Source organism: Temnothorax nylanderi, unplaced genomic scaffold (genome assembly GCF_030848795.1).
Source record: "Temnothorax nylanderi isolate EJ_2023f unplaced genomic scaffold, tnyl_v1.0 TNYL_tig0482_pilon, whole genome shotgun sequence".
NCBI classification, from domain to species: domain Eukaryota; kingdom Metazoa; phylum Arthropoda; class Insecta; order Hymenoptera; family Formicidae; genus Temnothorax; species Temnothorax nylanderi.
This window is the reverse complement of record NW_027249544.1, coordinates 107,124-116,909: the sequence shown is the minus strand read 5'-3', so window position 1 is coordinate 116,909 and position 9,786 is coordinate 107,124. Positions and strand designations below refer to the sequence as shown.

At 38.0% G+C, this 9,786-nt stretch overlaps 1 long non-coding RNA gene across 1 annotated transcript; it reads right to left on the bottom strand.

The window, feature by feature from the left end:
* Positions 1–6,661: 6,661 nt before the first annotated feature.
* Positions 6,662–7,289, bottom strand: LOC139783251 (uncharacterized). Its single transcript, XR_011721181.1, has 2 exons — positions 7,184–7,289; positions 6,662–6,819 (listed from the first exon to the last, which is right to left on the bottom strand). It is a non-coding gene; the product is annotated as an uncharacterized lncRNA (long non-coding RNA).
* Positions 7,290–9,786: the final 2,497 nt, after the last annotated feature.

The window sequence follows — 9,786 nt, the reverse complement described above, 5'->3', positions numbered from 1 at the left end:
TAAATATTCTCTAGTATATTATTTTACTTGACAATCAAATTAATATGAGATATTATTTCTAGTTTCGGTTTACACAATTGCGTTTTAAGTCCGACAAGGTCCATATAGGAACGCAGTTTAAAAAACTGAAAATGTATTTAATGATAATTTATATTATTTGTGACATACATTTATCGCGCCGGACTGTAAACAGGCGAAATTAGGTATTTTCTGTTAAGACATCGATATTTCATCATTTCGATATCGATTCGAAGCTATTTGATTTGCCTGTCAAATATATAATAACATTGCCATTATATAGAATGCAATATGAATAAAAATTATATTGTATTGGCAGACATGGATAATGTAAATATTTTATGATTTGAGCATTATAATAATTGCGTTACAATATTAATTTTTTAGGCTTCCATTTCCATTAAATAGTTACTTTATAACTGTAAAAGTCACAACAAAATTCCTGTTTGTAATTTGACAATTTTGAAATTTAAAATATTATATAATAGGTAGATTTTCAGTACTATATCCGCTCATTTATTAAACAAGAAGTTAAATTAAGCAACTAATTAAATTATTAATATTAAATATTAATACAATAAGGTATTTGTATTTACATTTATCAAAATAAAAATAAGTTCAATTATGAAAATAAATATTAATAATTGGACTTATTAAAAATTAAATAATTTGTTCAGATATTGCGCTCGAATTCTTTTCGCGTTTTACAACGCCCGATCGTTTCACATTAGATGGCGCGACGCGCGAGTCGCCACTCTCAAAGAGCCCCCGCCTCCTTCCTCACTCGTTAGGTGTCATGGCCGCACTTGCTTGCGAACGTGTCGAGTCCGTTACCTCTTTCTTGACGGATTGATCGTTGCGGCGCGTGTTCTGGAGACCAACCGAGCGAGAGTCGGATCACCAGGGAGAGCTCACCGCCAGGAAAGGGAGAGCTGCGGCAGCTAGCGTCCGAGAGGGAGGATCGAGGCGAGGAGTCCGGTTCAGCGAGCGGAGCCCTTAAGAGATTCTCATTGGGACGCCATATTTGTTACTTTCATTTGAGGGTTCATATTTTTAGAGTTTATACCGTCATTTTTAAGGATTAACCATTAATTGAAGGTTAACTATCACTTGAAGGTTAACCATCATCCAAAGAAAAACCCTTAAAGTTGGGTGTGATTTCGGACCGCCAATTGAAGATTAACCTTCAAATGATGGTTAACCTTCAATTGGCGGTCCGAAATCACACCCAACTTTAAGGGTTTTTCTATGGTGCTTTTTTAACGGTTAACACCAAAAGTTGAGTGTATTTTTCCATAAGGGTCAAGAGGCACGGCAGTATTTCACGCCAAGCAGCGCCAAGTTATATGTAAATCATTTCACCTTGATTATAGCTTTTGAAAAAATATACATCTTCATTTATCAATGCTTTATTCCTTAATCGAAGTTAACAGAATTCTTTTTTAATATTTATTGACTATATATGATTATATATATTTAGATATATATCTCATTATATATGTACATATATGATTATATATGATTATATATGATCATATAGAGACAAAATTCATATATAATTGCATTATATATAATCATATATATTTATATATAATTATATATAATCTTTTTTTCCCGGGTATATAATGTTTCATATACAATTTGACATGATTATATATGAGTTCTTATAATTTATATATAAATTATATATAAAAAGCATTTATCTACATAGATTATATATAAATATATATAACTATATATAACCACAACACATGTGCATTATATATATTACACTTTTAAATTCGAATTGTCCGACATATGGTATTCGATGATGAACAGTAGTATAAAAACGATATCAAAAGACACGGCACTGTCTCACGTCAAGCAGTGCCAAGTTATAATACATAGAATAAATAATTTCACTTTTGATTCTGCAGCTTTTGAAAAAATATACATCTTAATTTATCAATGCTTTATTATCGAAGTTAACAGTTCTTTCTTAATATATATTGACTATATATGGTCATATATGATTATATATATTTACATATATATGTTACGGGAAATATGATAAATTGGGCATTATGCATAATGGCCGGGCAATATGCATAATTCCCAATTTGTTCGGTCAAAATGATTAATAGAAAAGAATTAATCAAATTTCCCGGTCATTATGCATATTTCCCAATGCTAAATGGTCATTTTGATAAATTACCTTATTTGAGTTGATTTTCCCGGCATACACTTTTCACGCGTGGAAAGTTGTAAACCCATGTGACAACTCGTCTCGCGTGAAAAGTGTATGCGTGGAGGCAGTAGGTTCCGCTCCCCTGCGGGGGGCTCCACTATTATTAAACTAGACACATAGTGTGCCTTCAAAGTACATGCGTGGGCTTTCCACGCGTGGAAAGTTGTAAACCCATGTGGCACCTCGTTTCGCGTGGAAAGTGTATGCGTGGAGGCAGTAGGTTCCGCCCCCCCTGCGGGGGGCTCCACTATTATTAAACTAGACACATAGTGTGCCTTCAAAGTACATGCGTGGACTTTCCACGCGTGGAAAGTTGTAAACCCATGTGGCACCTCGTTTCGCATGGAAAGTGTATGCGTGGAGGCAGTAGGTTTCGCCCCTCTACGGGGGGCTCCACTATTATTAAACTAGAAACATAGTGTGCCTTCAAAGTACATGCGTGGGCTTTCCACGCGTGGAAAGTTGTAAACCCATGTAGCACCTCGCATCGCTATCGCCTATTGTGCAAGGGGCTTAAGATTGCCGGGAAAATCAACTCAAATAAGGTAATTTATCAAAATGACCATTTAGCATTGGGAAATATGCATAATGACCGGGAAATTTAATTAATTTGAACATTTTTGCTTTTATTATTCAAATGTCCCAAAAGAAGCGGGAATTATGCATATTGCCCGGCCATTATGCATAATTCCCGAATTAATCAAATTGCCCGTAACATATATAATATCATTACCCACATAGCAAAATATATCTGAGATATAGCCAGATATCTTTATGCCTACAATTTTAAGTCAAATCTGAGATATCTTATTTTCAGATATTCACAGAATATCTGCAGGACATCATTACTCGATATTGCATTATTATCTTTGAAAAAGACATCTCTGCAACATTTGCATTCGAATATATGGCTGATTCATAGTTAGCTCTTATATTTTATAAAGATCAATTCTAGTTTATTCGTAGCCAATAAAACAATCCGAGAGGACTTGGATCCCGTACCGATTTGTCCCGGCGAAAGCCACACGCCGCGAAGAAACTTAGAAAATTTTCACTCGGGCGGTGCCGGAGGTAACGACCGCGACACGAAAGCAACTCGCCGTGAGGGGATTTAGAAAACTTTTGCTCGGGCTGCGCCAGAAGTAACGACCGCGTCGCGAAAGCAACATGCCGCAAGGGGACTCAGAAAATTTTCGCCCGGGCGAGCGCTAGTAACATGCGCTGCCGCGATGCGGCTACATGCGCCAGTACCTTCTCGTAAGCAAAAATCTTTACGCACTAGGATAAAAGGCGAGCCTGTGAGATACTTGGCTCTAATATTTTTCGTAATACCTCCGAGATATTATACAGTGCAGATATGGTAAAATGCAAAATATTGGAACAGTATCGAAGCACAATTTTAAATTTATTGCGAATTCTTATGAAAAGAACTTCTTTTATACTTGAAGAAGAACTCAGAATTGATGACATAAAAATGAATTTTTTTTGAACTCTTAAGAATCATTTTAGAACAGAGAATAAATATGGAAAAAGAATTAATTTCATAAATCGAGAATTTAAAAAGAATTATTCTTTTCTTCTTGCTATTTGGGTTGTATACATAACATCCCAGACAGCACACGGATATCCGATGGACATCCATAAGACGTCCTTTAAGGATATTGAGGATATCCATAGGCCATCCGTTTAACGTCCATTGGACATTTTATGGACGTCCATATCTGTTTATGAAATTGGTGGACATGCTTATATCCCTAAAACATGTCCACAGGATATCCGATGGACGTCCTATGGACATGATAAAAGGAAACATCCAGAATTGTAATTTTCATTAAAAGGGTAAAAACAATGAAATGTATAAATATTTTAAAATAATATATTTATTTTAAAACAACCTAGCTTCCGAAGCGCGGATCTGGCTCGCGGCTGGTCAGGGTTCGGAGTAGGCGCGGAGGAAGACACAAGACTCGGTTAAAATAGACAACATAACAAAGTTTATTCTATAAAGCGTAAATACATGTACGGAGAGATCGCGGGTGCATCGGAGCTATGTACAGAGATCGCGGAGTTCGAAGATATGTACAGAGATCGCGGGAGTCGCAGATATATACAGAGATCGCGGGAGTCGCGGACGCGGATAACGGCGATACGCAGAGATCGCGGAGTTCGGAGCTGTGTACAGAGATCGCGGGAGTCGAAGATATATACAGAGATCGCGGGGCACGGTAACGGCGATATACCGGGCGCTGTACGCGGGTCGGCGGGCGCGCGGGCTCGCGGAACACGGGGCGCGACCACAGTGGAAGCGCGAGCTCGGCCAGCGGCGGCGGTAAGCGCACGCGGCGCTGGAGCGCGCGGAATCGAGCGGCTAAGATCCTTAGCAGATATGCAGATAACTCTTCATATCCTGGCGCATCGATATACGCAGGCGGGAGGCGGCACCGAATGGCCAAGATCCTTGGCGAGTAAGAGAAGAGCTCTCTTACCCTGGTTCACTCCGGTGTCGCAGGTTCGTGGATGGACAATCGAGTCAACCGTCTAGATACGTCACTCGGCAGAGCCAGAGATACCTCTCTAACTCCTGGTTGTTCGAATGTGGGATTGCAGGATCCGTGAGCAGCGGAGAACTGGTCGGGTCGGTTTGCTGGCTCACGGCGGAATCTCCTTGTTGCTAACAATTCGTCGGTTTATATACACCCGCGGTGGTGTGTCGGTGTGGCGGGGGTATACGCGACGGCAATCGCGAGCGCCGGGATGGAGCGGCGGAGCGTTCGGGAAAGACGGCGTCCCGGCGCCGCGGTTGCGTTCGGCGGCTTTCGGCCGTTTTCGGCACCGCTCGGCGCTCCGAGTCGGTTGCCGCGGTAAGTCCGTTCGCGGACTTATACGCGAGATCGTGTTATTAAAAAAGGGCACATCGTGCCTTGTCTCGCCCGGCGGGTGTTCGCCGGGAATGATGCGGATTCGGTTTCGGGGCGCATCGTTACAATTTTAAAAATTATATAAAATATATACATATATGTATGTATATATGTATGTATCCACACACACATACACGTATTGTTAAACGTATTGCACACGCGTATTGCAAATTAATTAAAGAAAACAGCAATTTGTACAAAATAGTTATAAAAACTAATGTTGAAATTTCAATAAGGGTGTTTACTCAAATTTTGTAAAAAAAATTCTCAGATTTTCTAGAAATTTTACTCCAAATTCACACTTTTGCATTGTTTAAAAACAAAAATGATTCAAAATGAGCAAAAATGAAATAAACTCACAAATTGCATGTGCAAATGCAAATGTTCACAATGAAGAATATGTTTTCTTTATTTTGCTTTTTTCCCTGCCCTTTCTTTTGCACGTCTCAGCCAAGTTTTAATGGCTTGCTCAACTTCTTTTTAATTTTCCGCTGCTTTACACAGTAGAGCACTTTCTAAATAGAAAAAAAAAACATAATATAGACATAATTATATATTTGAAATATAACTATAGTTATAGTTATTATACAGGGTATGTGTCTGAGCAGAATAGCTGACTTATAATTTCAAGACAGTGTTTTATGCTTTAAATCTTTGTTTTTAGCAACGCACAATACTGTCTTGTGTCTCAAGTCTTAAACGAGTGTACAAAGTGTCAACATTGTAAGACTTGAGACATAAGACAGTATTGTGCGTTGCTAAAAACAAAGATTTAAAGCATAAAACACTGTCTTAAAATTATAAGTCAGCTATTCTGCTCAGGCCCTAAGTCTAAAGTCTGACCCAGCCCCCTGGACCTCAGGAACAGCTTTAGATATGGAAAAATGTTTTAGATAAAAGTTGTAGGATATTAAAGGGGACAGATGATAAAAATATGGAATTGACTTTGAGCGATTTTTTCAAGGCCAGGTCAATGTGATCCATGTTTTCTTAAATAGAATATCCCATTTTTTATTGCATATTCTTGCCCTTGTCAAGACGTTCTCAAAACACTATAATGAAGCTCTCTTTATTAAGAATTTCCTGAGATATTTTAAATTTTGTTATGATATTTTTAATATAAAATACGAAACATCTCGTAAAGTATTCACTTTTCGATGACTTTATATTTTTATACGCAGAATAATAAAAGGAATCGATTTTTGTAAAAAAATTATTTGATTGTATTTTGTAGAAATATTTAATTTTGCAATATTGCAAAATGTAAAAATTAATATTATTATTCGATTCTTTTCATTATTGTATGTAAAAAAATATTAATGTGAAGTCATCGAAAAATGAATATTTTACGAGATATTTCATATTTTATATTAATAATAGCATAACAAAATTTAAAATATCTCAGGAAGTCCTTAAGGGGGTAGTCCTCTAAATATGGCTGAAAAATAGGTGTTTTTTCGGAATTTTTTTTTAATACTAAAATAAAGGGAATGACAAATTTGAGTGTATCCATTTATTAATCATATAAATAGCTTTCGGGCATAATTTTTTTTTACTCCATCGGCCGCTTCCCGTGACCGCTGCACGAGGTGAAAGCACCCCTTGTCCTGGAAACGCCCATTTTCGGTGGCCGGCCTGGGGGTCTTCCGATTGGTCCTGCAACAAAATAAATGTTTTTAAGTTATTGTCAAATGCTAAATCCAGTCCCCTACGTAGGAGAATTGAAAAAAAAAAAACAAAATAAAAAATAATGACGTGTTAAAAAAACGTTTAAAAAAAAACGTTATTTTTCAGCCTAAAATCGGCACAGAAACGTGCACCGAGCACAGATTTTTCAAGGGATCCAAAAACGGCTACGTAGGGGACTAGATAATTCAATTGAGAATGCGAAACGCAAAGTCCGATCAAAATCGTACGTGTCGATAAAACGTTATGCCGGCCACTGATTTCAAAAACACCGTTTCGAGAAAAACGCGTTTGAAGTTTCGGATTACATTTTTTGCAGTTTAGTTCAACATACCTCTAGTCCATACATGCCTGGCCCATACAGCATCCCTTCGAGGTTGACGTGGAGGGCTTCGTCCATCTTTTTCTTTTTAAAAAATTATTTAGAGGACTACCCCCTTAAATCAAATCAAATCAAAATCTCTCTCTCTCTCTCTGTAAGTAGGAATACATCGTACGTTGCATTGCTCCTGAGAAAGGGCTTTAGCTGCAGTAATCTTCCCTCCGGGGGTTTTTATTTCAGTGTATCCCTGTTCTTGAGTTAACTCTGCTAAAGTATGAGTAAATAACTCCGCTTTTGATTGAAGAATTTGGTCATGCGGAAAGGATATATATAGGATAACCTCATATCTTCGATATCTTCTCTCTCTCTCTCTCTCTCTCTCTCTCTCTCTCTCTCTCTCTCTCTCTCTCTCTCTCTCCTCTCTCTCTCTCTCTCTCTCTCTCTCTCTCTCTCTCTCTCTCTCTCTCTCTCTCTCTCTCTCTCTCTCTCTCTCTCTCTCTCAAATCTATCTCAAATCTATCTCAATTCTCTCTCTCTCTCTCTCTCTCTCTCTCTCTCTCTCTCTCTCTCTCTCTCTCAAATCTATCGCAGGTGTCTCTTTTCTCAATTAAATGCTGGGCTTCAACTTGTGGCGCACGATGTGAGTGCAGTCTTCGAATTTGCTGCTACAAATGGACTGACTCTCAATTTAAATAAATCCAAGGTCTTAATACTTGGCAGCAGAAATTATGTCAAGCAAATCGATCTTAATGACCTTCCCCTCATTTCTGTTGATGGTGCTTCGATTCCTTATGTTACCGAAGCGCGTAACTTGGGTGTCATAATGAGGTCTGACCTCTCTTGGGCTAGTCCTGTCTCCCATATTTCAAAGAGAGTGCACTTCACGCTATACAAGCTCAAGTTCCATAAGAACTCCTTGTCACTTCAGCTACGGGTAAAACTTGTGACTGCTTTGATCTGGCCTCTGTTGGATTACTGTTCTCTTGTGTATAACGATGTCACTGATGAGCTCAACGGTAGTTTGCAAACTCTTATCAACTGTGCAATTCGCTATATATTCAATTTAAAACGCGACGAACACATCACGCCTTTTCGTCATCAATTGAGGTGGTTGTCCGTAAGAAACAGACGTCTGTACTTTCTGGGAATCGAAATGTACAAGATATCCCGCGGTATGTCTCCCAGTTACCTCTCCGAAATCTTCGCTAAGCCTGATTCCTCAATTAGATGTTCGTCGCGGTTTGCTCTCGAACATGCGTATCAAATTCCTATCCACAGGACTGAAACTTATCATAGGTCCTTCCATTTAGCTGGAATCTATCTATCGAACTCTCTTCCTACTGAGATCGTGTCCTCTTCAACCGTCACTGTTTTTAAACGTAAGCTTTACAACCATCTCTTTTCTCTTGAGTCTAATTCCGTCAGGCCTTGGAACATGACACTAATATCAAATCTAGTCGCGTGCCAAATTACTTTAAGTCGCGTCATCTGATTGTCAATCTAGCCGCGTGCTGAACCATTTTTTGATTCTGGGTCATGTTATTGTAGTCTTACGATTCTGTTTCTTTTGTTTGCTATATTGCGAACTGTATATGTACATTTTTTATTTTTTTTATTTTTGTTTTTTATTTTTATTTTTTTTAACTATATTTGGTCGGTCGGTAAACTAACATGAAATTCATCATTAGTTTGTAAATTGCGCTGCGCCTTAGTTTTTAGTCCTTAGTTCTTAGTTTTATATATATTACTTGCGCTTTATCATATTCTAATTTCATTACATATTTGAGTTAGTTCTTAGTTTTACAGCGAATATTATTCAGATCGGCTATATGTTATTATGTTATACTTTTCATCCTTGTTTTTACACTGATCATTTTTGCTCGCCTCATGAGAGAGTGCATTCACATGTCTTCGGTCGCTGCCATATGCATATCACTTGCTCGCCAACATTTTCAAATTTTATTTACTGTTAAATGCATATCGGTAGCGATTACACTGCGTCTCGCATATGTTTATTTACTTTTCTTATTATTTTTTTATTATTTTTGTTATTATTATTTTTGTTCGATATTTGATTATTTGTCGTTTGTACATTTAGATATATATTTGTTAATTCACTAATAGCCTAAAGTCTTGACTATGGCTTAAATAAAACCAATCTCTCTCTCTCTCTCTCTCTCTCTCTCTCTCTCTCTCTCTCTCTCTCTCTCTCTCTCTCTCTCTCTCTCTCTCTCTCTCTCTCTCTCTCTCTCTCTCTCTCTCTCTCGTGGATATCGTGTATCCTAAAATGAGGTTATATTATGCCCGTATCACACTAGCGATTGGCGATTGCGTTTACGTTTGCGTCTACGTCTTTTAACCAATCAGAACGGAAATCGCGAATTGCAATCGCCAGCAGCTACTTTCTGATTGGTCAAGCGACGTAAACGCAAACGTAGACGCAATCGCCAATCACTAGTGTAATACGGGCATTATGCTGTTCATGTTTTACTCTTCTAAGGCTGCGTTTCGATATTCACTGCAAGTACTAAAAATCTATAGTTATTTACATCACATATGCTATAGATTTTCAGTACTCGCAGTGAATATCGGAACGCAGCGCATCAATAATAATA